We start from the raw sequence: 26,686 nt of genomic DNA on the forward strand, positions 1-26,686 counted from the left end.
GTATATATTTTGAAAATACAAGTGGATTATGGGTGAATCCTAGATGGTAAAAGAGGTAGAGAGCTGAGTCCAGAGTTCACTGTGTGGCCCCAGGGCAATTCATTTAATCTCTGTCTCCATTTTCTCAAACTTTAGGGATAATAATAGCACTATCTCCCAGGATTATCATGAAGATTAAATGAAATAATAATTTTTTATTTTTATTTATATAATTTATACATAAAATGTATCATTTATAATGTTTATTATTTAAAAAATAAAATAATTGTAAAGAACTTAGTTCAATGCCTGGTACATAGTAGTCAAAGAACTTTTAATCTCTTACTTGCCAACCATTCATGTAGCATCAATACAATACCAAAAGCCTTGGACTAGGATTTGAAGAAGATGTAAAAATAATTAAAGCATGAAGCTTAGAATCTATCCAGAGGAATATAACAAAAGCATAGGCGTGTAATGGATTTTTAACTAAAAGATCTGGGTTGAATCCTGACTTGGATACTTAAAGCTGCTGTGACTGTGAGAAAGTGACTTAAACTCTCAATTTTAATTTCTTCTATGGTAAAAAGAAGAGTTTAGACAAAATAATTTCTGAGGTCCCTTCTAGTTCTGAATCAGTGATGTAGAACTGATTGAAAAGAAAATATCAAATTAGATCATAAATAAAAAACAATATTTATGTGCTTCTATTTAGGCTCACTTTTTCCTAGTTTCCCAAGCCCAGTTTCTGTTGATTAGGCATGGGAGTTCATTTATTATAATCAGCTGCTTGGGTATTTATAAAAAGCTATCTCTACAAGTTCTAAGAAAAAAAGGGTAATTTCCAAAGGGCAAGATCAAGGAAGATTTCATGGAGAAGGTAATATTGTATCTGGGCCTTGAAAGATGGATAAAATTACAACAGGTAGAAATGGAGGGAGGTAAAATTCCAAATATCAGGAAAATTTAGAATTTTCCAGTATTTTTATCCTTTAATCCCTCTCCATATACTCTGTGACCCAGTGACACTGGTCTTGTTGTTCCTTACACAGGACACAATTCTCCCAACTTCTGATTTTTTTTCCCAGCTTTCCCCACTACCTGGAATTATATCCCTCCTCATCTCTACCTTCTGGTTTCTCTGGCTTCTTTTTGAGTTTCAGATAAAATCCTACTTTTTATAGGAAGCCTTTTCTAATCCCCCTTAATTTTTGCATCTTCTTCTCTCTACTGATTACCTCAAGCTAGGTGACACAATGGATAGAGTTCCAGGCCTGGAGTCAAGTAACTCATCTTCCTGAGTTCAAGTCTTGTCTAAGATAATACCAACTGTGTGATCCTGGGAGTCACTTAATTCTGTTTGCCTCAGTTTCTTCATTTGTAAAGTGAGTCTGAAAAGGAAAAGGCAAACCATTACAGTATTTTTGCCAAGAAAACCCCAAATTGAGTCACAAAGAATCAGACAGGACCAAACAACTGATTATCTCCAATTTATCATATATATATATATATATATATATATATATATATATATATATATATATATGGTTGGTACATAGTTAATTGCATGTAATCTCCCCTATTATGCTGTAAGCTACTGGAGAATAGAGACTGTTTTTTCCCTTTCTTTGTATTTTCAATACTTGACACTGTGCCTGACATATGGTAGGCACTGCATAAATGTTTATCAACTAACTGAGACAAGAGACCAGAAGTACAATTTGTCTGGAGTATCAAATTCAAAGACATAGTATAAAATAAGACTAGAATGGTAAAGGTGGATTTTATGCATTGATCTTAATAGCCTGCATTTCTATAACACTACGTGGTTACAAGCACTGGTCAGTAGGGATTCCCTGAAGGGTTTTAAACAGAGGGATGACTTGATGAGACATACATATAAGGAAGATAAGTCTGGCAGCAATGTGAAGCATGGAATAGAAAGAGGAGAGGGGAATAGGAATGATAACCACCATACTCCCTCTGAGCATGAATGAGGATCTGTGCAATGGTTATGACAATGGCAAGAGAAAAGAAGGAACAAATGCAGGAAATATTGTGGAAGCAGAACTGAGAATGAATAGGTCATGGCACCTAATTAATTGTGGAAGGCCCTGAGGGAGAGGGAAAGCTCAAAGATGATGAGGTTTGAGGCATGGGGCATAGGCGAATGGTGATACCATTGAACGAAAAAAGGAGGTCAGAAGGAGTCAGTCTAGAGAAAAGATGATCAATTTTATTGTGTATATATTGAGTTGGAGGTGCTACAAAGGTATCCAGGGAGAGATATGGAAACTGAAGTCTTGAGATAGCATTATCGGTTTGGGAATCATTTGCATAGAAATAGTAGATGAGAATTAGAAAACTGTTGAGAGAGAAGAGAAGAAGGCTAAAGACAGAAGTTTGGAGAACAGTCACCTTTGGGGAGAAGGATAAAAGGACACAAAGGAGTCAAGAAGAAATAGAGGAGTACAAGACTCATTATCATAGGATCATGAAAAGTTAGTGCTCAAAAGGACTAAAGGACTTCAGAAATCCTCTCATTTCAAATATTAGGAAAATGAGTCTCACAAAAGTGAAATCTTTTTTTCAAGGTCATGTAACTGATTAGTAACAGAGGCAGCTACATATAAATACATAGAAATATATCCACTTATATGTAATACTGGAATAAGTTGTATCTCTTTGTATTTAAGACATTTTCTGCCAACATCTCTTGCATTAGTCTTCTTCTCTCTAACTCATCCACTCTTGCCTGAACTATTGAAATAATCTAATTGGTCTTTCTATATCAACTGGGTTACACGGTGGATAGAGCACTGGACCTGGAGTTAGAAAGACATCTTACTGAGTTCAAATCTGGCCTCAGACACATGCTATCACTTAGTCCTCTTTGCCTCAATTTTCTCATCTGTAAAATGAGGCAGAGAAGGAAATGGTAAACTGCTCCAGTATCTTTGCCAAGAAAACCCCAAATGGGGTTACAAAGAGTCAGACATGACTGAAACAACTGCACAGCAATCACGTTGAGTATCTCCCAATACCAATTTGTCCAGTATATAACCTCTTACATGATTTTCCTAGAGCTTGAGTCTGGCCAAAACACTCCCCTCTTCAATAAACTCCAATGTCTACCTTTAGGATCAAATATAAAGTCCTCTGGTTGATCTTTAAAATTCAAGCTACGTTTTTAGTCTTGTTATATATTACTCTCCTTCCCACATTCTACAGTCTAGTCTTGTTGACCTACTTGCTGTTTCTCACACATAACACATCATCTCCCTTCTTGGTACATTTGCCCTGGCTCTCTCCATGCCTGGAATGTATTCTTCCTTTACATTTGCCTCTCAGAATCCCTTGTTTCCTTTAAAACTAAATTCGAGAATGATTTTCTATAGGAAGCCTTTCTGGATTCACCCCCAGTAGATAGGCTAGGGCACTGGGCCTAGAATTAGGAGAACTCAGTTCAAATCCATATTCACACATTTACTAGCAATGGACAAGTCACTTGGGCTCTGTCTGTCAGTTTTCTCTTATTGCTTGCCTTCTCAATGGGTGGGAGAAGGAAAGGAGGTAGAGAATCTAGAAATCATTTTTCTTAAATAAATGTTTAAAAAATAGATAGTCCATAGATAGTACCTCCATCCCAAAGTTACTTCATTTTTTTATAGATAATTATATATGTTCACGTCTCCTGTAATGAGGAGATTATGTACTTATTCCCTGCAATGAAATATAAGCTCCTTGAGGGCCAGGACATTTTTTTTGTATGCATAGAATCTGATACATAATGAGTATTTAATAAATACATGTTGAAAGAACATTGATTTCCACTACAGTAAAATAGGCATTTGCTTGTGTAGTATTGACTGGCCCATTATGGTCAACTACATATTTCCATTGTAAATTATTTATCCTACTCTTACACTCATTGCTGATGGGCATGACCAATAGGCTATGGAAAAATCTCTCCAACCAAAGGATTTGTGGAGTCTAAGTTACAGCTATAAACAAATGAATGGCCAGGACCCTGGAGCTATGTGCATTTTACAGTCTTGAGGAAGTGAGCACAGACTGAATGCCCTAATTCATCAGGGTGCCATTGTATAAAATTAATCTCCGTATCATAACCAGTCTGAATTCTAAAATCACAAAATGCATAATATTCTACATGGTACAAGAGATGAAGGCCTGAACTTGAGTGAGGAAGGCCTGAAGTAAGATCCAACCTCAGACAATTACTAAGCTGTGTGACTCTGGGCAAATCACTTAACCTCTGTTTGCCTCCATTTCCTTACCTGCAAAAATAATAGTAGCACCATATCTCCAAGACTTGTGAAGTTCAAATAATATAAAATGTGTATAATATGTAACAATATAAAAATAATATATGACAATACTTGCATAAGGCTTTGCAAACTACTCAAAGTACTTTACAAATTCTTGCTATTTTATTATTACTCATCAATATGCTATTTCTCTCTTGAGAAGTGCTATTTAAATTCTAGTGTCTACTATTATTACTCATTTCATATTATTACTCATAGGTATGCTGTCTCTCTCTTGACAAAATTTTACCAGCTAGATTGATTCATTTTTCAAAGGAAGACAGTGGTTATTTTGATGGTGGAGAACATTTTTTTTGTATATTTATTGTTGTTGTTCTTAATATTCCATCGTGATTTTTTAAATTGCCTCTGAGGGTAGCCCAACAAAACAGATCACATTATAAACCATCCTTGTCTGCTCATCCTGTGCCACTTTCTCCCAAGTTCTTCCATAAGCTCTCCACAGGGGAATGGAAGTCCACAGGCTTTCCACTGGGCATTCCTCCCTCTCCTGACAACTAACTCATGTTTTCCATATTATGCATTTTTTATGGAATTTTCTAAGATTTCTCCAATGGAATTCCTTGTTTGTAATGTATTGCCCCATGACTGCCATGTTTCTCTCCATTGCACTTTGGATTGCCTGTTTTACTACAACTTGCTTTTGTCTTCTGGTTCATTTATAGAGAAAATGTCAACTTTGATGTGATGAGTGCTTTCAGGAGCATGTCTACTCATTAGTTAATGAGTAAGGATTTCATCACCAGCAGCTAAATTAATGTTTATAGATAATATAAAAGTTGTGTGATTTTTAGAACCTTCTTCCCCCTTTTCTACCACCATCACTGCAGAAGTATAATGAGGTCACATAGAACTGGAGGTTGATGTGTGCTTTTCTTTGTTTTGTCAGGGCCAAGAAATGAATCACTAAGTGGCCAATGAACTCCTCTGTATTTAGTAAACTGGTCTTTGGAAAGCATATGCAGTCCATTCCCAGGACAATGCTTGAAGCCTTTCCAGCTTGGTAGAATCTGCCAGCATATGTGCTCCTCTGGAATAGCCTTGGAGTCAAGGAGTCAACTCTACTATGATGGAACATCAAAGTAGGACTTTGAAGGTTATATTCTACAAATTTAGGAAAATTTGCTCTAAGTGTAAGAAGGAGAAAAAAAAATCTCTAAAAAGATTGAAAAGCTAGTTCAGGGGCTTTTAAGTAGCTCAGTGGATAAAGAGCAAGGCCTGAAGACAGGAGATCCTGGGTTCATATCTGACCTCAGATACTTCCTAGCTGTGTGACCCTGGGCAAGTCACTTTACCCCAATTACCTAACCCTTACCATTCTTCTGCCTTGGAACCAATACACAGTATTGATTCTAAGACATAAGGTAAAGGTTTTTTAAAAACCAACTGGTTCAAACGGAAAGAAAAATACAAGATCACATTGAGAGTGAAGTGAATTAATGATACAATAATAGTAATTTTGACAAAATTCTATTTGGGAGAAGAAATGTGATTTAGTGGAAATCTCACTGGCAAGGGAGTCAGAGAACAGGAGTTCCACTCCTGGCTCAGATACACATCTACTCTTAGCTTACCTTTATCTGGCAAGAAGAAAAAATTATGTTGTTGTGCTTTGAGGTTTACAAAGTATTTTATTCCTTCAAATCTCAGACTCCCCATATGTACCATGAGAGGACTGGATTAGAAGACATTTCTAAAATTTGTTCCATTATCACTAAGAATAGGAATGCCTGGACTTTGAAATTTTCAAAGTACTTTAAATACTGGATATTGCCTCAGTGGATCCTCATAATGATCCTATGTGGTATGGCGAATCTGACCTTATTTTACAAATGAAGATACAGAGGAACTTATCCATAGTCATTCAACTATTAAGTATCTGAGGCAGGATTTGAAGTTAGATCTTTCTGACCCTAAGTCCAGAGCAGGATCTGCTAGATAATGATGCCTCAATATAATAAGATAGTTCAAATTTATAAAATGCTTTAATATTAATAAAAGACAAATGAAATTGCATATTACATTTATTGAATCATCTTTAAGGAAAAAATGACTGAATTCCTCTCGTCCCTCCTATACTTCCTTCTCCACCTTTTTTCTTCTGTTTCTTCCTCCATTTTCCTAATTCTCTCTCCTGTGTTCTTTATCTGTCTCTGTCTTTCTTCTCCCTCTTCTCTGTCTCTCAATCTCTCTCTGTCTTTGGCTCCATTTGTCTGTCTCTTTCTCTTTTTCCCTCTCCCTCTCTCCTCTTCTCTGTCTCTCAATCTCTCTCTGTCTTTGGCTCCATTTGTCTGTCTGTCTCTTTCTCTTTTTCCCTCTCCCTCTCTCCCCCTCCTTGTCTCTCCCTCTCCCTCTCTCCTCCTTCCCCTTCCTCTCTCCTCCATCCTTCTCCCTTTCTCTCCTATCTCCTTTCCTCTCTTTCTCTCCTCCCTTCCTCTTCTTGCTCCCCTTTTCTTTTTCCCTCCCTCTCCCCTCAGCATTCCAGTGCTGAAACTCCTTTACAGTTAATGAAATTCTTATATTTATGCTGAAGCTGAATGGAAGTAAATACCAACTGTGAGAGTTTCCTAAAAGAGAGAAGGATCTTAGACCTAAGAAAAGGAGGAATGAGATTTAAAAGTCAACACATCTGAAAAAAAAATGTTCCAGATACACTTATAAGAAAGAGAACCACTATTTATTCCAGATAAAATGAGAGACAGTTCCTTAATATTCAGGTGTAAACAACATTGGTGGCAGGAGAATTCTCCATACTTGAGACCCTACTGCAATCCTGACACCAGAGACAAAAATCATTCCATTTTTTCCCTTTTAAAATTAGAATGAGTCATATCATGCCAGTATATATGCTCACAAATATTAAATATACACAGAGGGGTTGAATATCAAAATTAATCTGTTCAGATACAAAGAGAAGCAATTACTGTCTTATTTTTTTAAACAAGTTAAATTTCTCATTTCTGGTGTCTGTCATAACCAATTGTTCTACTTTTTCCTTTGTAAAATGAGTTGTTTCTTTATGCCAAATGTTTAAAGAGAATAAAAAGTAGCAGCCTTGGAAAGCTTTCTTAGGGACTCAGGAGACACCACTTGACTTGTGGTCTAATTGACACTGACCTCAGGAACGAGTTGATTTTATCCATTCTTTACCTAAAAGAATCTTTAAAAATCATCCTAAGTAGTTCTTTCCTTTTCTAAATGAAGAAACAGAGACCATGAGATGTAAAGTCAAGGTTGTATAATGAAGCAATGGCAGAGCTAGGATGAAAATCATCATATCTCAAAATCTAAGGATTTATAGAGGCCTTAGATGCCATCTGATTTTAATATTTACCCAAAAGGAATAGCCACCAGAACAAGGCCTCTCTGGAAAACCTCAAGGCAGGTTGTTTCACTTTTTTGTTGTTGTTTCTTTAGTCCAGTCTTTTTATGACCCCATTTGGGATATTTTGAACAAAGATACTGGAAAGGAAATTTGCCACTCCCTTCTCCAGCTCATTTTACAGATAAGGAATCTGAGGCAAACCAAGTTAAGTGACTTTCCCTGCATGACACAGCGTTTGAGGCTAGATTTGAACTCACAAAGGAGAACTTTTCTGATTCCAAGCTCAGTGTTCTATTCACTGAGCTGCCTTGCTCCCCTTGTTTCAATTTTAACAACTCTTAATTGTTAGGAAATTTTTTCCTGATATCAAGCCTTTGTAACCTAGCCCCTTCCTATCTTTCCAGTCTCCTTACTTCTTATTCTCCAACATAGACTCTTCTCTTCAGTGACACTAACCTCTTCACCATCTCAAACAAAACATTTCATTGATCAATTGGTTAAATTTTTCTCTGTGTGACTTTACATGCATTGCTCCTGGTTCTCTCTGCCAGGGTCCACCACCAGCTAGCCTTCACATTCATGAATGTAGCTATCCTATTCCTCCACTAGTCTTTTCTCCTCCAGGAAAAGCAAGCCCAAGTCCTTCAACTCATCCTTATGGATTGAAGACCCCTCACAATTCTGGTCACTCTTTTCTGGACTCTCCGTCTTATCAGTGTCCTTCTTAAACTGCCACATCTAGATTTAAGCACAATACACCAGATGAATTCTGATGAGATCAGAGCAAAAACAGATTATCGCCTCCTTATTCCTCAAAACCACACCTTTCTCAATGCAACCAAGAAAAGCATTAACTTTTTGTTTGTTTGTTTTTTACCAATGCCTACCTAGTTTAAGTTTACAATCCACTAAAATCTCCAGGTCATTTACAAACTGTCAACTAACTATACCTCCCCCATCTGAAGCTTGTGAATTTGTAGATTAAGTGACTTGCCCTGGGTGACATATCTAGTGTCTAAGTCTGAATTTGAACTCATGAAGAAGAGTTTTTCTGATTCCAAGCTCAGTGCTCTATCACTTAGTACCCAAGTATAGGACTCAACAGTTATATTTCTTAAAATTTATCTTACTAAGAAGAAGTTCAGTGCTCTGGACTATCAAGACTCTTTAGGATCTTGACTTTGTTATTCATGGTATTAGCTAGTCCTGGATTTGTATCACCTGCAGATTTGATAAGCATGCCATCTTTAACAGTGATTTGTTAAATAGAAAAGGGCCACACACAGATTCCTAGGGCACTCTACTGGAAACCTCCTTAGAAAATGACATCAAACCATTAATAACTACTTTTTGAGTCTAACCAACCAGGTCTGATTATACTTCATTTCATTATCTATTAGTCAAATGGTTTGCTAATTTTTGGTCAATTCTACCTACAGCATTATTTTCATATAGTAATTTAGTTACTCTATCAAAAAAAGGAAAATAAGGTTAGCCTGGTATGACTTACTCTTGATAGAGTCATACTGGCTTCTTAAAATCACTATTTCCCTTTCTAGTGGTAGCATCTACCGCCCAAAGTTGTTGTGAACATCAAATAAGATAATAATTATAATATGCTTAGCATATGCTTAACACAATTTCTGCCACCTAGAAAGTACTATATAAATAACTATTATTATTAATTGAAATCCCACTTCACATCCTCTAGCCTGGGCTTATTCTCTTTTGTATTCACCAACTATATTTTTAATTATTTATTCTAGAATTTTCAAAAGATACATTTCTGAATCTGATCTCTACCTTTTCTTTTGAAAATTGGGACATTTTCCCTTCTTTGATTTAATGGTACTTATTTTCCAAAGTTTTTCAAATACTGACAGTAAATCACAACTACATCTGTCAGGTATCCATAACTATGAATGTAATTCATCTGAGCCAGGTGACTTGAATTCATCAAGGGCTCCTATGTGCCCTCTTAATTTTATGGGCATTAACTCCCTGTTAGCCAATTTTGTTCTGTCATTTTCAGTGCAAAGGTCATCGTTTTGGCAGAGAAAACAGAAGCAAAATGAGAATAAACAGCCGTACCTTCTTTCTCTATGGTCAGTTATGACAGACCTATCCACACCAAGCAAAGGTCCAATTCCTGTTTTGATCCTGCCTCCTTTTTTTATATAACTAAAAAAAATCCATTTCCTAATCTTTAGCTTTCCTTGCCAAACTTAATCTTGAGTCTGGTGCTATTGACACTATTTTTACAGGACTACTCCAATTCATCTTCAGTTCCCTGGTCTTGCCTCAGATAGATAGATAGATAGATAGATAGATAGATAGATAGATAGATAGATAATAAAGAAAGAGGAGAAAGAAAAAAGACAGAGACAAAAAGACAGCCAGAAAAATACATAGATAGATAGATACATACATACATACATACATACATACATACATACATAGATGCATAGATACATAGATAGATGGATGGATGGATGGATAGATAGATAGATAGATAGACAGACAGACAGACAGACAGACAGACAGACAGACAGACAGATAGATAGATAGATAGATAGATAGATAGATAGATAGATAGATAGATAGATGATAGATAGATGGATAGAGAGAGAGAGAGAGAGAGAGAGAGAGAGAGAGAGAGAGATTTCAAATGTAAGATTATTGGTTAACTCCCTATGCTTCCACATTAGTCTCCCTAAACTATTTCCATTTTTTCCTCCTCATTGGAATTATTTCCCTTTGTGTCTTCAGATTTTCATTCTTGAGTATCTCCTATCCCTCCAAACTGATTGCAGAATGGAAATTCCCTTATTCATTACTCTACATTTTGAAGAATAAAATTATTGTGATGACAAATCAAGAAGTTATTGGTGCTTTGCTTTTAGCAGAAAAAGAATTCTAAAAGATATCTGGGCTATTAGGAGGCACAGAAGAGAGAGTGCCGGGGTCATAGTCAGGAATACCTGGGTTCAAATTTTAACTCAGCCACTTACTAGATGTATGACCTTGAGCAAGTCATTTAACTATCCTCAGTTTCCTCAAACTGCAAAACAGGGATAATGATAACACTTTTTTCCCAAAGTTATTATGAAAATGAAATTAGATAATAATTGTAAAGTGCTTAGCACAGTATCTGGCACATATTAAGCACTATATAAATGATAGCTATTATTATTCATTGAATTCCCACATCACTTCCTCTTCCCTGGGTTTAATATAGTATATTTCAAAGACAAAATCATTTCTATTTCTCCCTCAATGAATCTTCACCCAAATGTTCCTGAGTGTTCTCACATACCCTCTTCCTCCCCTCAATGCTATCAATCTTTCTTATTTTGAATAAAGTTTACCCAATCAGTCACATTCCAGTTGTGAGTTTCATGTCACCAAGTCTCAAAGATCCCTTTAAGGTCAAATATTTCTCCTTGCATTAGTATTTCTTGTTTGTTGCCAAACTTTGCCCACTTGAGTCTAGGAGTTTTACTACTGGCTCCCTTCTTGGGTCTTCTCTCCTGTGAGTTTCAGGGTTCTTCAGCTGTTTGTAGTTTCTTCATTGGATCTACATTCTATGGCATTTAGCTAAAAGGATTATGCACAGACTGTATTCTCCCTCTCCACTCTCTTTCATAATAATAATAGGCCAAGAGAAGGGGGTACAGGAATAAGCAATTATGTAGCACCTACTATGTGCCAGTGACTGTACTAAATGCTTTACAAATATTATCTTATTTAATGCACACAATAACCCTATGGGGAAGTTGCTCTTTTTAGAAATTTTACAGTTGATAAAGCTGAAGTGAAAAGAGGTTAAATGACTTGATCAAGGTCACACAGCTGGTGTCTGAGGCCAGATTTGGACTTAGCTCTTTCTGAGTCCAAGACAAAGAGCTTTCTCCACTGCACCACCTACATAGGGTTTACACAGTACTTTAATGTTTACAAAAAAAACTTTATGTATTTTTATCTCATTTGACCTCATTTTTATTCTAAAGACCTTTTGATTATATTTTTGCAATACTCAGCAAATATATTTTTACCAACCCTTGTTACATGTATACCATCTATAACCAGAAATCTGTCCTCCCTGTGTGTTGTGCCAAAAATTGTAAGGAACTTAAAGGATTAGGATGGCAAATGATTAATTGTGGAAAATGAGTGAACCACATTGATTCCATCTTGTGACATCTTGTGATAGGTTTGATGGAGTTAGTTTAGTTCCCTTTCTAATCAATTATGTGCCTAGTCCAAATTCTGTCCTGGGAGAAAAGTTTATTCAGTTGTGGGAATTGAGAGAAAACTTTATTGCATTGTTTGGACCTAGACCTGTATAGCTGGGAAACCAGACCACTTATATCTGCTCTTTAGAGTCTCTTAACCAAGGACCTAGATTACATTGACCAGAAACGCAGTCAGACCCAAAGACTGATAGAAGGCACTTTCTCATAATTGTACATCTCAAGTAACCCATGTTTTATCTGAAAATGGCCCCAAAGTGATCAATTAGTTATTGTTTCCATGTTCCTTTGATTGTGTACAGATACTTGGGGGAGTGGGACACCTCTTTTTTCAGGGAACTGCACCTATTTGTTCCCCCCCCCAATGAAAAAAGAAAAAAAAACTCTGTTTCCCCAGTTAGAAATCTGATTACCTAATGTTGTGTTGTCTCCTTTTAATTCATTGGTTTTATTTGCTAAATTGTTTTTACTGTCTGAAAGGCTGTATTCCGGGTCCAGCTCTAAACTGAGGAAGAGGTTTGGTTCCAATTTGTTGGACAATTGAGATGCATTGCTTAATAAATTGATATGCTCAGAAGATCCTCAGCCATGTGATTTTTTGCTCATTACAATGTCAACATGTAATCCAAAAGTCCAAATCAGATTCTTAGACTCCTTTTTGTTTAATCATTTGTATACTTCCCAAATCAGTTTTTCTTTTTTGTATCCTTTGCCTTCAATGGGCAACAGTGATGAAAACATAGCACCACCTATTCCATGATGGTCATTAATTCAATAAACATTATTTAAGTAATTAACTAAACAATTTAAGTAATTAAGTATCTATTATAAGCCAGACACTGTGTTAAGTTCTAGAAATATGAAAGGAAGCAAAAGATAGTCCCTAAAAAATTAATACCAAACAAGAGATAGAAAGCATTTAAAAATGTAAAATGGATAATTTTGATCATATTGAATTTAAAAGATTTTGCACAAACAAATGCAGCCAAGAAGGATTGCAGAAAACTGGAAGACATTTTTTGCAGCAAGTGTCCCTGGAAAAGGGCTGATTTCTCAAATATAGAAAGAACTAAGTTAAATAAATAAAAATATGTCATTTTCCAATTGACAGATGGTCAAAAGATATGGACAGGCAGTTTTCAGATAAAAAAAATTAAGCCATCTAAAGTCATATAAAAAAAGATTCTACATAACTTTTTATTAGAGAGATGCAAATTAAAACAACTCCGAAATACCACCACACACCTATTAGACTGTCTAATATGACAGAAAAGGAAAATGGTAAGTGTTGGAGGGGATGAGGGAAAATGGGAACACTAATACTGTTGGTGGAGTTGCAATCTAATCCAGCCATACTGGAGAGCAATTCGGAACTGTGCTCAAAAGGACTCTAAAACTGTGAATATCCTTTGACCCATCATTGCCCTTACTAGGTCTGTGTCCCAAAGAGATTTTTTTTTATTTTATTTAGTCGATTTAGAACATTATTCCTTGGTTACATGAATCATATTCTTTCACTCCCTTCCCTCTCCCCCCCCCCTTCCCATAGCTGACACACAATTCCACTAGGTTTTACATGTGTCCTTGATCAGAACCTATTTCCATGTTATTTTTCTTCGGTGTTTCTGTTCCCATAGTTTTTCCTCTGAATGCGGACTGGGTTGTTCAGGCTCACTGCATTGCCACTAATAGAGAAGTCCATTACATTTTATTGTACCACAGTGTATAAGTCTCTGTGTACAGTGTTCTCCTGGTTCTGCTCCTCTCGCTCTGCATCACTTCCTGGAGGTTGTTCCAGTCTCCATGGAATTCCTCCACTTTATTGTTCCTTTGAGCACAATAGTATTCCATCACCAACAGATACCACAATTTGTTCAGCCATTCCCCAATTGAAGGGCATCCCCTCTTTTTCCAATTTTTTTTGCTACCATAAAGAGTACAGCTATTAATATTCTTGTACATGTCTTTTTCCTTATCTCTTTGGGGTACAAACCCAGCAGTGCTATGGCTGGATCAAAGGGCAGACAGTCTTTTATCGCCCTTTGGGCATAGTTCCAAATTGTCCTCCAGAATGGTTGGATCAATTCACAGCTCCACCAACAATGAATTAATATCCCAACTTTGCCACATCCCCTCCAGCATCCCCTCCAGCATTCATTACTTTCCTTTGCTGTCATGTTAGCCAATCTGCTAGGTGTGAGGTGATACCTCAGAGTTGTTTTGATTTGCATCTCCAGAGATTTTTTTTTTAAATAGGATGGGATTGGGGGATACTTATTTGTACAAAAATATTTATTGCAGCTCTTTTGTGCTAACAAAGAATTAGAAAGCATGGGGTTATCCATCAGATGGAAAATGGCTGAACCAGTTGTAGAATATATTTGTCATGGAATATTGTTGTGCTATAAAAAAATGATAAACAGAATGATTTCAGAAAACCTTGAAAGACTTACATGAACTGATGCAAAATGAAATAAGCAAACCCAAAGGAACATTGTACACAGTGAAAGCAATATTTCTTGATGAACTGTGAATGGCCTAAGTTATTCTCAGCAATTTAGTGATCCAAGACAATCCCAGAGACTCATGATGAAAAATGCCATTTGCCCTCCAAGAAAGAACTGGAGTCTAAATGCAGACTGAAAGATACTACATTTCATTTTCTTTCTTCTTTTTTTTCCATTTGAGAACTCTTCCACAAATAATAAATATAAAAAAAGTTTTACATGAATATACCTGTAAACTTTATATTACATTGCTTGCCATCTCAGAGATGAGAAGGGCAGATATTGGAGAGAATTTTTAAGAATGAAATCATAAAGACTTGGCAACAGTTTGGATATGGAGTAGGGGTGGGATAGCAATAATGAGGAATCCAAAATGACTCCTAGATCACAAGCCTGAAGACCTGGGAAGATGATGGTCCCTCCAACAGTAATAGGCAAGGGGGTCACTGAGTAGCTCAATGGATAGAAAGCCAGACCTGGAGAAGGAAGGTCCTAGGTTCAAATATTGCTTCATTCACTTCCTAGCTGTGTGACCCTGGGCAAGTCACTTAAGCCCAATTGCCTCATCTTTACTGCTTTTCTGCCTTGGAATCAACACACAGTATTGACACTGATATAAAAGATAAGGGTTTTTTAAAAAAAACAGTAATAGGTAAGGTAGGGAGAGAGTTTAAGAAGAAATTTTAGTTCTGTTTTGGATATATTGATTTTAAGATGTCTATTAGATATCCAGTTTGAGATATCTGAACAGCACTTGAAGATTCAAGAGAAGAGGTTAGTAGAGAGATTTGGGCAGGAAAGAGAACCATCAGCGATGGTAACTAAATTCATAGGAGCTGATGATTTCACCAAGTGAAGTAGTCCAGAGGGAGAAAATAAGCCAGCCTTGGACAGAATCCTGAAGGATACCTTCAGAAAGAGTGTAATCTAGAAGTAGATCCAGTAAAGGAGACAGAGGAGCAATCAGATATATAGAAGAAAAACCAGGAAAGAGTAGTATCCCAGAACTTTAGAGAGAAGAGAGTATCAAGGAGAAGAGTAATTAACACCGTCAAAGAATGCAAAGAGGTGAGGAGAATGAGGAATGAGAAAAAGCCACTGGATTTACATCATTATTAACTTTGGAAAGAGTGGTTTCAGTGGAACAATAAGGTCAGAAGCTACCATAAGTAAGGCATTAAGAAAAGAGTAAGAGGAAAGAAAGTGGGGCTATTTACTGTAAATCCTTTTCCAAGAGTTTAGCTCCAAAAGACAAGAAGACATATTGGAAAGTAGCAAGGAAGGAAGGATTAAGTGAAGATTTTTAATGATGGAGGAAACGTGTCTATGTTTATAGGCTGTCGGAAATGAGCTGAGAGAGGGAGAAATTGAAAATAAATGAATGATCTCCAATTCCTTGCCTAGGTTTGCATAATCTTTATAAATAAAATTATTTGATTCTAAATCTATTATTCTTTCTCTTTGACCACACTGCTTCCTTTTCAAGTTCACTGTAGAAGTAGCAAACGTTATACGAGTCTATCTTTTTTCCCAAAAGCGATTGATTTCACCCAGTACTGTCCACTCTCTGAAGTCTTAAAAAATAGGGACTGTAACTGTGATTTCACTGAAACTCAAATTGAGGAAATTTCCTCTACAAATGTTGGTCAGCCCCTTCTTTGAAACCTGACATCTTAGAGAGTTGCACAGGATTCTGAGAGGTTAAGTGATTATCCAAGGGAATAGTCAATTATGTGTCAGAGGCAAGACTACACTAGGTCCTCCCAAGATCAATTATTTATCCACTACATCATGGGGCCTCTGAAGTTATATAGCATGGAATAGTGAATGATAACCAATCAACCCCATTCTCTCTTCCAGGGTCATCAAAGTCCAGTGGCAAAACAAATGTCAGGATGACTAATGATGGCCCAGGATGCAGTGACCTTTCATGTCTTTCCAAGCTCTATAAGCACTTTGAAGAGTAGTAAATGTTGGTCAAAATTAGGACTCACCCTCCCCAATTTAGGCTGTATTGTTGTTTAATATCCTCCCCTACCTCAGTGAAACATTCCAAAAAGTAATGTTAGAACATACTTGGAAAAAATCTGTTTCCTAAATGCTGTTGTTGTTGAGTCATGTCCAACTCTTCATGATCCAAATTGGGATTTTTTGGAAAATATATTGGAGTAGTTTGCTATTTCCTTCTCCAGCTCATTTTACAGATAATGAAACGGAGGTAAACAGGGTTAAGTAAATTGCCCATGGTCACAAAGCTAGTAACTGTATGACATCAGATTTGAACCCAATCTTCCTGGCTCCAGGCTTGGCACTCTACCCAATACCGTGCCACCTAGCTACCCTTCAAAATGTAGTGATTAGAATTTATTAGGTAAATGTGTGCAAAGCATTATTCTAAGAACTTTAAAAACTATATCTGGGGAGGCATCTGGGTGCCTCAGTGGATTGAGAGTCAGGCCTGAAGATGGGAGGTCCTGGGTTCAAATCTGACCCCAGACACTTCCTAGCTATGTGACACCTGGACAAGCTGCTTAACCCTATCGCCTAACCCTTATCGATCTTCTGCCTTGGAGTCAATACACAGTATTGATTCTAAGTCAGAAGGTAAGGGGTTAAAAAAACTATAGCCAGGATGGTTTTAACTTTTCTTTGTATCCCCAATGTTTAACATCTGCTGGTACATGGCAAGTACTTAATAAATGCTTGACTTGATTTGATTTGACTTGTAAAAAAGGAAGAAGGGATATGGTGTTTTCTCTAGTTATGTTTAAATGCTGAGAGGGTAAGTGTAATTTTTGAGGATCAGAGAATTCCCAAATGACAATAGTATTATCACCAGCTACACTTGTATAGAGTTAGACTAAAGTTATGGGGCACATTGGCATGTTTAAAGAAACAAAAAATGGTTAAGTCTAGAAACGCTTCATGAAGAAATTAAGCTTAGAAGAGATGTTGAAAAGAGATGTATTTTATAGTCAGAACAAAAGACATAACCATCTAACTAAACCCCTAAACTCGAAAGTTGACTGAAATGAATTAAGCCCCTAAAAAAGGAGTTGTCTTGTATTTGGTTAGTGGGATGAGAAGTCCAATACTGGAATATTCAAAAGCCTAATCCTTGATTATGGCATTGTGAAACAACTCTACAGACTCTAAAGAATCAAAATGGAGAGTTACTCCAAGAAAAATAAAGCCATGGACATGTCCTTGACTGGAATGACTTGGTTGCAATATATAAATAAGATGAATCTCTTTTCTAATATATACATAGGATGATCGATCCATCCAGAGACAGTGTGTATTCTACTTAGGGACAGCTTCAGTGGTTGGAAAATTTGTTTTTTACATCAAACCTAAATTTGCTTCTTTGCTATTTCTATCTATTGTTCTTAATTCTGACCTCGGAGGTCAAATATAAAAAGTTTATTTCTTTACAATATGATAGCTCTTCCAGTATCTTAAGAAAGCTGTCCTATCCCTCCTAAGTTTTCTCTTTTCTAAGTTAAAAGTCCTAATTGTGGTTACCGTTTTGTGATCACTCTTCTTATCAATTTCTTCTTATTATCATAATTCTTCTCAATTTCCTTCATAGAATGTAGAGGATAGAACTGACCACAATACTCTAAATGTGGTTTAACAAAGCAGAGAGCAACAAAACCCTCACCTCCATAGTCCTGGACACTGCTTTCTTCAACATATTTTAAGATTGCATTAGCTATCTTAGCTTCAATTATCATACTCTTTATTTGAGCTTGCTATCCATTAAAACACCTAAATTTTTTTCAGATGAATCGCTATGTAGGCAATTCCTCCTAGTTTGTGCTCGTGTGGCTATTCTGTGAAACTAAATGTACAAGTTTTTATTTATCACTACTAAATTTCATCTTATTAGATTACAGATCAATGTTCTAAGCTATTAAGAACTTTTTTAAAATCTGGACTTTATCATCCAGTGTATTCATTGTTATTTCCAGCTTTGAATCACCTGCAAATTTGAGAGGCATGCCATTTAAAACTATCCAAGTCACTGATGAAGATATTTAATTGTGCAAGGCCAAGCACAAATCCACTTCACTGAAGACCTCTCTCCAAGTTAACATCAAATAATGACTAATCTTTAGGTCTGGTCATTTAGGTCAAAATCGAACTAATTCTTATTCTGAGGTCTATGAACTTGTTTGTTTAATTCATTAAAGATTTTGATAACTGAATTTCAATGTAATTGATTTCCTTTGTATTGCAGTATATTTTATATAATTTATTTAAAAACATTATTCTGAGGAGAGGCCACAAACTTCATCAGACTGTCAACATGATGCAGAACACACACACAAAAAAAAGTTTAAGAACCTCTGATTTCTAATTGTACCTATTTATAACTATAGTATTAATTTCACATTAGTCACTTTCCCCCCTGTCTCTTGGCAAAATAAAAATTGAGCAATTGAACCTTTTCTCCATTACTGGTAATCATTGTCCCATTTACCTAGAGTGGTGGCTTTGATTCTTTTTTTTAACAAATACAGCTCATTCTTAACTTTACTGCTTCTGAGACTATTCTTAAAGTTCCATGCAATAGTTTTGTATTCCTCCTCTGTTACTTGCTTTAGCTTCCATCTTTTCTACAAGTCTTTTCAAGTCTAAGTTAATGGATGAATTCCCTGTACATTCGCAGCACTATTTTTGACAATCCCACCCACTAAGCATGCGCGCGTGCGCGCGCACACACACACACACACACACACACACACACACACCCCTCTTCATTTGAATTCTTTTTCTTTGTTTCCTTTGAATTTCATTCTTGAGAGCTTCTTATCCATACTGGACCAATTTCTATGAATTTTAGTGCAAAGGACTGTGAAGATGGAACCCTATTATATCTTTGAACTCTTGAAATCTATTATCTCAAAATCTAGAATAATGTCCCCCAATTTTTTGTCCTAGACCTCTTTTTCCTCTATTCTCTCACTTCGTGATCTTATTAGCTTGCGTGAGTTTAATTATCGACTCTATTCCTGAGCATCAGTCATTCATTACCAACTGCATCTTAGATATCTCCAACTGCATATCTTATAGGCATCTCAAATTCAATAATAAAAAATAGTAATTATCTTTCCCAAAAAACCTTATTACTTTTTTCTCATTTTACTTTATATTCCCTATTACTTTTTTTTTAAACCCTTACCTTCCATCTTGGAATTAATACTGTGTTCCAAAGCAGAAGAGTGACAAAGGCTAGGCAATTGGGACTAATTGACTTGCTCAAGATCAGACAGGTAGGAAGTATCCAAGGCCAGATTTGAACACAGGACCTTCTGTCTCTGGGCCTGATTCACTCCACTGAGCCACCTACCTGCCTCTTCCCTATCACATTTGATGGCATCACCAACCTGCTAGTCATCCAGGCCTCAGAGTCATCCTAATCCTCACTTATCCTACACTGTTAATCTACTGCCAGATCTTATCATTTTTATCTTCATGGTATCTCTTCAATGTATCTTCTTTACTAGTTACACCACCATAAATCTAGTAGTCAGTTCTTTCCTGGACTACTGCAATAGTTTTCTAACTGGTTTCCCTACCTCTAGTCTCTCTCAACTCCAAATCTTTCTCCACTCAGCTACCAAGGTGATTTTCCTAGAGTGGATATCCAACCATATCATTCCACCTCATCCCAGCTCAATGAGTTCCAGTGGCTCCCTGTTATATCCAAGTACAAATATAAACTCTTCTGTTGGCATTTAAAGCTCTTCACAACCTCCCTCCTTCCTCTTTTTCCAATCTTCATATACTCCCCTCCACACAGTCTAATATCCAACTATATCAACCTATTTGCAGTTCCTTAAATAGAACACCCTATCTTTTCAACTTTTCACTGACTGTATCCTATTCCTGGAATGTTCCACCACATCATCTATGCCTCCTGGTTTTCCCAGCTCCCACCTTTTTCGAGGTCTTTCTCTCTTCTTTCCCCACTCAGACTGGTTTACATCTCCTCTCTATATATCTTGATGTACTTAGATATCCCTATGTTATCTCCTTCATTAGAATGTGAGCTCTAAAAATAAAGACCATGATTTTGTCTTTCTTTATGCCTCTAATGCCAAGAACAATGCCTGATAAATTAGAACTGATCTCTTGGAAATGCAAATTAAAACAACTCTGAGGTACCACCTTACACCTATCAGATTGGTTAACATGACATCAAAGGAAAGTAATAAATGTTGAAGGGGATGTGGCAAAATTGGGACATTAATGCATTGCTAGTGGAGTTGTGAATTGATCCAACCATTCTGGAGGTCAATTTGAAACTATGCCCAAAGGATGATAAAAGACTATCTGCCCTTTGATCCAGCCATAGCACTGCTGGGTTTGTACCCCAATGATATCATAAGGAAAAAGACTTGTACAAGAATATTCATAGCTGCACTCTTTGTGATGGCAAAAAAAAATTGGAAAATGAGGGGATGCCCTTCAATTGGGGAATAGCTGAACAAATTGTGGTATCTGTTGGTGATGGAATACTATTGCACTAAAAGAAATAATGTGAACTGGAATGACCTCCAGGAATTGATGCAGAGTGAAAGGAGCAGGACCAGGAGAACATTATACAAAGAGACTGATACACTGTGACACAATTAAATGTAATGGACTTCTCTACTAGCAGCAATGCAATGATCCAGGACAGTTCTGAGGGACTTATAAGAAAGAACACTATCCACATCCAGAAAAAGAATTATGGGAATAGAAACAAAGAAGAAAAATAACTGTTTGATCATATGAGTCAATGGGGATATGATTGGGGATGTAGATTCTAAATGATCACCCTAGTGCAAGTATTAATAATATGGAAAAAGGTCTTGATCAATGACACATGTAAAACTCAGCGGAATTGCTCATTGGCTATGGGAGAGGGGTGGGATGAGGGGAGAGAACGAATATGAATCATTTAACCATGGGAAAATATTATAAATTAATTAACTAAATAAAAAATTTTAAGTAAAAAAAAAAAAGAAATGATCTCTTGGATACTTATTGACTGTCTAACTATTCCCAACTCCCCTTTCCATCATTATCACCGATGTTAGGTCATGAACTACTTCTTCCTCAAAAGGCCCAGACCCCTCATTCACTAAAAGCCTCAAATTTGTTGTCTTACTCCATAATATTTCAGTTATATGCATCATGTATTTTCCAGAGAGGCGGGAAGTAGTGTTAGAAGAGAGAGACAAAGAATAGGAGAAAGGAGATGGGGAGACACAAGAGAAGGAAGAAGAAGAAGAAGAAGAAGAAGAAGAAGAAGAAGAAGAAGAAGAAGAAGAAGAAGAAGAAGAAGAAGAAGAAGAAGAAGAAGAAGAAGAAGAAGAAGAAGAAGAAGAAGAAGAAGAAGAAGAAGAAGAAGAAGAAGAAGAAGAAGAAGAAGAAGAAGAAGAAGAAGAAGAAGAAGAAGAAGAAGAAGAAGAAGAAGAAGAAGAAGAAGAAGAAGAAGAAGAAGAAGAAGAAGAAGAAGAAGAAGAAGAAGAAGAAGAAGAAGGAAGAGGAGGAGGAGGAGGAGGAGGAGGAGGAGGAGAACGAGGAGGAGGAAAAGGTACTAACCACTCCCTACTCTAGGAAATTATACAACTCTCTAAATCATCCAAGCTTCTCCTTGAAACAAAAACCCATCCTTATAAATAAAATATTCTTCAAATGATGCTGTATGGCTATGAATTATGGACTACCACAACCCACAAAAAATCAAAATTATGGGTGACCCAAAGAAGAACCAATGATTGAGACTGCCACTGGGAAAGATATGCCAATGGACTGCTCTATTGTTCTTTTTGCCATCTCTGTGATTTCTGATACTATAATGCCCTTCACTAGCCATAGCTCTCTCTCTCTCTCTCTCTCTCTCTCTCTCTCTCTCTCTCTCTCTCTCTCTCTCTCTCTCTCTCTCTCTCTCTCTCTCTTTCTCTCTCTCTCTCTCTCCCTCTCTCTCTCCCTCTCTTTATATATATATATATATATATATATATATATATATATATACATATACACACATATATATATATGTATGTATGTGTCATCTCCAGAACTGGAATGTAAGCTCCTTGAGTTCAGGGACAGTCTTGCTTTTGCACTCATATCTCCAGTTTCCAAAAAATATTCAAAACTTTCCAAAAATAACTCCCATTTATTTTGTTTGACTATGGCATATAGTGGGTGCTCAATAAATACTTATTTGTTAGTTAAGTGATTGACATCTCAAACTATGGTTTTAAATTATATGTTTAATGGTGCTTAATACATGTTTATTGATTTATTATTAGAACAGTTTAAAAAAAAAAACCTCTGACTAAAGAGTTTTCTAACTAGTCAATAGCACCATCTGCTGTTTATATGTGAAGAGACCCACTCAAATGCTTTGATGCTTGTTTTGGATCCTAGATTTTATCTCTGTGGGTCTCATTATAGTATCATAGATTTTGAGTTGGTAGAGACCTGAGAAGTATTGTATGCAAGCCTTCTACCCAATTATCCAGATCAGGAAACTGACTCCTAGAAAGATTAAGTGATTTGTTCAAGTTCGCAAGTCAAGAAGTTAAGTCAACCTGCATCTATTAAATGTTCAGTATGAGTCAGACACTGGGCTAGGCACTAGGGATATAAATATAAGCAGAAATAAAGACACTCTCAGCCCTTAAAAAATTTAAATTCTAATAGAAGTAGACAAAAAAGGAAATGGCCATTTTAACTGGGCAGGGCAGGGTTACTATGAATAAGTAATAGAACCAAGGTCTTTTGGTTCCAAATCCAGTATTTTTTCCACTCACTTCATCAATGCAGCTTATAACTTGTCTATGCCTTCTCATCCCATATGATTTTTGCCCATAACCACAGAGATTCACCTCAGGCCCTAGAGGACTTTTTCCTTTTTTATCTTGGAACCACTTAGGTGGTTCTCCTATCTGTTTCCTCGTCTTTCTCTCATATCTCATTCCTCTCATTTCCTCCCATTCCCTCATGACTCTTCCACTTGCTTCTCTTGGCATACATATGAAGAAACTGAGGTTAGGAAAGGTTATATAAGTGTGTTATGACCTATAGACGTGCAACTACTAAGCTAAAGCCAGCACCTTCTTTTAGATAATATTGGTCAATACATCTCTAGTAACATGAAACAGCTCTACTAGTTTCTTGATTTACTTAGCCTTTCAGTTTTTCTGACATCATAGTTTTCTACAATTTGTAAGCTTTAATCATGAAATATCCACTCAAACCTTTCAGTTATAAATGTATGCTTATGTACTATCATCATGATACTACTAAAACCTACTCAAAGTCATATTTCCTCTTATCCTGCATCTCTGATGAAGCCTCAGGTTCCTTTTGGTTTACTTTTCATTCATGTTTCATATTTGAAGATTAAATTTTTCACTTCAAGTTTAATATATTCAGTACAAGCCCAGGTATAAAAGGGGGCTGGGGGCAAGGTAAGAGAGATTAATGGAAAGAATGAGAGGTGAGAGGAGAAGGAAGAAAGGAGGAGGGCAGCACAGTGGAAGAGCAAAATCCAGGAGTCAGGAAGACCTGGGTTCAACTCTGGCCTCAAATACTTTTTAGCTATATCATCCTGAGCAATTTACTTAACCCCAGTTGTCTAGCCCTCACTGTTCTTCTGCCTTAGAATCAATTGATTCCAATATGGAATTGATTCCAATATGGAATTGGAATTGATTTCAATATGGAATCCAATATGGATTTTAGAGAGGGGGGAAATAAAAAGGAAAAATGAGGGTGGGATAGGAATCAGCAGTCTGCTGGAGCCAATTCATAAAGTGTTCATAAAGACTATTAAATTTTCAGTATAAGCATTATACCTCAGAAATTGGCAAACATTACAAAAAAAGACTAGGTTTGTTGATTATCTTAAGAAAGTAATGGGGAAAGTTTTAATAATGCAGATTAAACTTAAAAGTATATCCTGCAAGTATATATATCGAAGTTCCCTCAATGGGATATCATCAGATACCACTGATCAGACAATTAAAAGGGGGTTTAATTCATTCCACTAAAATCAGATTGTAGGAAATTGACTTTGAGACTATACTGGATAAAATTCCATTATGTTTACTTCTTCTTCCTCTGAGACTCCAATATGTCTTCCAAACCCCACCAGTATCACCGTATAGTGACACTGAGTAATCTCTCAAAAGAATATGTATAAAGATATTAGTTCCTAGTGAAATTTTCATCTTTTATTATTAGTTAAGTTTGTATACAACATTATGATCAATTTCCTTTTTCAAATTTATTATACTTTCACAATAAATCAATCAACAAGTATTTTATAAGAACCTATAATTTGCCAGACCACCTATTCCTATGAACACTAGGGAGACCTTACTGAACTTTCAGAAAGTTCCTTCTCAGCCAAATTAATTATCTAAAAATTATTCAAAGAAGAAGGAAAATGGTGAAAATAGATTTGTATTTAAAGTTGCCCTGATTTTGCCTTATTTTTAATTTTTTATTGCTTTCACTCTACTAGAGTAAATCCAAGAGAAGTGTGAATTTTATTGGTTGGCGTTGTCATTCTTGGTGTTATCCTCAATTCCTCACTCCCACTTACCCCACATATCCAAGAAGTTGCCAAATCATGTTTCTTCTACCTTCTCCTATCCACACCTCCATTTATCCACTTAAGCAGCCGCTTCCCTTTTTTAGGCTTAATTACTCTTCTCCCAAACTAGGACTTTCTAAATGTCCTCTTTGCTTCATTTCTCCCCACTTTAATCTACCTTCCACTCAGCTGCCAAAGTCAATTTCCTAAAGTATAAGTTAGACCATGTCACTTTCAAATAGTCCAAAGGCTCCTTACCTAGATGATAAACTATTTGTATAAAATCCTTTGATATCTGAAGCTCTTCACAATCTGGGCTTTTCCCATTTCCCATTTTTCCTATTCCCATGACATTTTACTTCCCTCAATTCAATCTACAACATAGTTATCCTGGACTACTTTCTATTCCTCCCACATGACACTCCATCTCCCACCCCTAAGGCTTTGCCCAGAATCCCTGGCTTGCTTCATGACTCAGTTCAAATGCCTCATGCTTTTCACAGTCCCTGAGGCTATTAGTGTCTTCCCCTCTCAAGTTACTTTCTATCTGGATAAGCATCTCTGAAAAGTGTTTTTTCAGGATTGCTCATCTACCTTTGGTGTCCATCTTTTACCCAGCTCTCATCTGTGGCTCCAAGAAGATATAGTGTATACATCAGCCACACCATGGTAAAAGCATTCTCTCAGACCAGCTAAACCAGGTTGAGCATAACCAACAGGTCTCAAACCCAGCAGAGCATGTGAAGACTTCCCCATTAGAATGGGCAGATATCAACAATTAATTCTAATGGCCATGAAGGCAACTGAAGCAGGTGCTGTGAAATACTTAGAGCTTGGTCAGATTTCAAAGATGCCAAAGTCATCCACTGCATCCCAGACTATCACCAGTTGTCCTAACTTTTGCCTTGACAATTGACTTAGATGACTCTGGAAGAAAGAATGAAGCCGAGGACTTTATGTAACTCTACCTCACTTAAAATTCAATCGTAAGTCAAGATATTACCCCACGACATCATTAGTCATCTTCAAAATGAAGGATGAACAACAAAAAGCAATTTTATATATATATATATATATATATATATATATATATATATATATACAGTGTCTCCTATTAGAATATAAGCGCTTTGAAGGTAGATGGTTTCCTTTTCTCATTTTTTAAAAAATTTATTTAGAATGTTTTCCATGGTTACATGATTCATGATTTTTCCCACTCCTCCTTTTTTTTTAAAGTATATTCCTAGAACTTAGCATAGTGCCTCATATATAGGAAGGATTTAATAAATATTCATTGATTAGTTGATTGGAGAGAGTCACACATTCACAAGCATGAGAGTTTTGCTTTAAGATTATTTTAGGATAGGATTATGAGATAAAATTAATGTATATTCAAAAGCAAGTTAAAGATGCAGTGAGGGATAAGTTAGTCAGAAGATGTAGAAAGAGTATAGAAAAGTAGGTGGTGGGAAAGTAACACTTCCCATGTTAACTTTTCCTTTAAAAATCTCAAGCTTCTCTCTGCCCTTTCCCTGCTAAAATGTTTGATTATACTCACTGCTTACATTTCTTTACCACCTTCACACTCCTAAATTACCTCTAATCTGGCTCCCATCACCATCTACTGAAACTATTCTCTCTAAGGTTTCTAAGGAGCTCTTAAT

This window comes from Monodelphis domestica, chromosome 4 (genome assembly GCF_027887165.1).
Source record: "Monodelphis domestica isolate mMonDom1 chromosome 4, mMonDom1.pri, whole genome shotgun sequence".
Classification (NCBI taxonomy): Eukaryota; Metazoa; Chordata; class Mammalia; order Didelphimorphia; family Didelphidae; genus Monodelphis; species Monodelphis domestica.